The following is a 3,262-nucleotide window of genomic DNA, read 5'->3' on the forward strand; positions in this document are numbered from 1 at the left end:
AAGGGAAAAGAATGTATACATAATTTCATATTGATATCTCAAAAACTAAGCGGCTAGTTCGCGTATATACAAACGGGCACTAGTATATCCAGACGAACATGGCTAAAAGGATTCAGTGCGTTACGCAGCTTAGTTATATTTATACTCTATAGGCTCTTTAACCTACCCTTTTAGATGCTATGAACAACGTGGTAAACTTAATATACCCTGCTCAGGATATAAAAAGCCTTCCATGAATGACAAATATAAAACTACTAGAAAGTTTCATAGTCGAATTATAGTAAAGAAATCGTTACTTAAAAATTCTTATAAATAACTAGAGCTTCTATTTGAAACCAACAAAAGAATTTACAAATATCTAAAGCTTTTATTACAAACAATAAGGGCCTTAATAATACTGTACTAACAAATCGGGTTTCTTACACTTACCACTCTTCAAACTGTAGTAATCCTAGAGGAGGCGATCTACACCAAAATAAATGGCTGACGTCTCAGTTGAAGTCGTATATCCTATTCGTTCTGTATTACTCAGCACACACTATAATTTTCTACCCACTTTGCTATAAATATGAGCTAATCCACCAACTTCATGCACTATAATACTCTATATAGCTAAGCAGATCCTTATTTGTTTATTAAAGATTCTTGGTATCTGCAGTAGCTTCACGCTTGTTTCTATTGTTTTGAATATTTCGGCTATTTTCTACGTTTTTTTTTTTTGTTTTGTGGCTATTTAGCTCATTTTGATCACTTTGCGGTCACCTTTGCGTTCGCGATCGCATTCGCGTTATTCGCACAACTTTTTTTTCCAGACTTCACACCCGTTTGCGCACTACCAAGCTAATGATCGGTGCTAATTTTTTCAGCCATCACAAACGTCCGTCTTCAGCTCAGATGCGAACGCTGTCGTTAGCTGATCGGCCGGTCAAATGTCCATTCGGTTGTCGGCCACTGTTAAATGTACATATGTATTTATTTGTTTTTGTTTTTCTTCGTTATTGATTTCCACATACAACACATTTTGTTTTTTCTTCTATCTTTCCTGCTTTGACAACAGCGCGCCACACACGAATCCCACCCTTTCGCTTGTGCAGCCAGCTCTGTCGCACACATTGACTCATTCGCACTCACACTTGCTGCGCGCATTCACCGGAGCCACACCTTCGCTGCACAAGCCAGCCATGTTCAGCAGGTCAGCCTGTCCGTTCGACTTACCTGTTTCGTATGCGAAACGCTGATCAGCCTCACTTACGTTACACGCACACATTGAGCAAAGCGCTCACATGTGTCTGCTGTGTTTGTGCGCGCGCTCATTGGGCTGTCGTTGTTTTTGTCGCATGATTTGTTGATATGTCAGATATTCATTAACTAGAGATCACTCGCCATTCCGAGAGCTTTGTTAACTTGTCAGCTCAATGTTGTTATTGTTGGTAATCCACCCAAATTTTTATTAGGTTCAGTGTTGGAAACTATTTGGTATTAGTAGGCACACAAAGTATCCAAAAAAATAACCACGTTCATGCAATGTGGGAGAGGTGGTCATCTTCAGGCCGTCACTTTCATTAAGAGATTTTCAATAACTCGTTAATAAACTATAATGGGAGAAATGACAGCAGAAACTACACACTTAAACAGTCAAACCTCTTCTTTTCTAAGAAAAATATTAAATTCTATGAAATCTTATCATTGATCTGATGATTCTAAACCCAATTAGTGCTGTTAAATCTATTATTCCCGAGCATTTGATATACGAGTATAGTAAATCTTCTTAGCTTTTGGAATTAATGTTTTAGTTCAGTTTAAATCGCACTCTCTTTTGAGATATCGATATGAAATTTCGCACACGCTCTTTTCACCTTAAGAACTAGCTCATTTAGCGGAGCCACCGATATCGGACCACTATAGCATATAGCTGTCATACAAACTGAACGTTCAAAATTAAGTGCTTGTATGAAAAGACATCTTATTTGATGAAATATCTTCACGAAATTTCGCATAGATTATTACTCAAAGCAATGGTAAAATATACGTAGAAATTATTCAAATCGGATAACTATAGCATATAGCTGCCATACAAAAATGAACATTAAAAATCAAGTCCTTGTATGGAAAACTTTTTTATTTGGCAAGATATCGCCATGAAATTTCCCAAAAATGATTGTCTAGAGCACCGGTATAATTTGTAAAGGATTTTTTTAGATCGCACCACTATAGCATATAGCTGCCATACAAACTGAATGAGCAAAATTAAGTTGCTGTATGAAATATTTTGTATTCATGGAGGTTATTATAAATTTTTTCAGCGATATTTTTGATTTCCACTACAACATTAATTCTCGCTTATTTTTTTATTTTTCTGCTGCTACATTTTTGATAGCTTAGCTTGTTAAAGGCCAATGCAAGCCCCGCGTAACTCATAGGAAGCGCTGCTCTCCACATTACTTCAGCATAATATTCACCTTTTTCACATCGTCACATAAACATTAATATTTATGTATACATAGCGATCTCTGTACGCAGAAACTGTTTTTCAGCAGTCGGCTCATTGTTGGTTTACTCACACACACATACGTACATACACGTGTACAATGCGTATAAACATTTTCTGTCCATTTACAAATTTGTTGATTTTTCTCATTGGCACATTATTTGGTACGTTTTACAGCGCCTTCTACAAATGTTAAAACGGTCTGAAGTTAGACGACATGGGGGCATGAGGATATGGGTACACACATAAATGGCATCACATTTAACTCTTGGATATATTCGCTTGTGCTACGAGACAGCGGGTTATAGTGAAGCGAAGCGAGTTATACAGAACTTTAAAAAACTATTTCGTTTTCCATTTTGAAGAATTTTTAAAAACTATTTCATTTTCAAAATTAATTTTAATATTAATTTTTTTTAGGTTGAAAGCGAGTAAGCTTTAGCCAGGACACTCCAAGGGAATCGGTTGCAAGCTACATGGAAACTAAAAATGAGCAGAGTCTAACTTTAGCATTGTTCTGGAGCGAACAGTCCGATTTATGAACGCCTTTAAGAAAAAATTTAAGCTTCGTTATACAATATGTTGACCTAAGAACCCAAAATTAATAATTTAATACTATCCATAATTTTTTTTTACACGCCTTACTTGGTTGAAAGTTCGACATTCATCAGATCTGCTATATGGAATAAGGCAAAAAGACAAGGACGACGCTCAAGCTCGAATCGGTTGCAAGCTTTACATGGAAAAGAAAATGATGTCACCGAAAACTGTCAT

This window comes from Bactrocera neohumeralis, chromosome 6 (genome assembly GCF_024586455.1).
Source record: "Bactrocera neohumeralis isolate Rockhampton chromosome 6, APGP_CSIRO_Bneo_wtdbg2-racon-allhic-juicebox.fasta_v2, whole genome shotgun sequence".
Lineage (NCBI taxonomy): Eukaryota > Metazoa > Arthropoda > Insecta > Diptera > Tephritidae > Bactrocera > Bactrocera neohumeralis.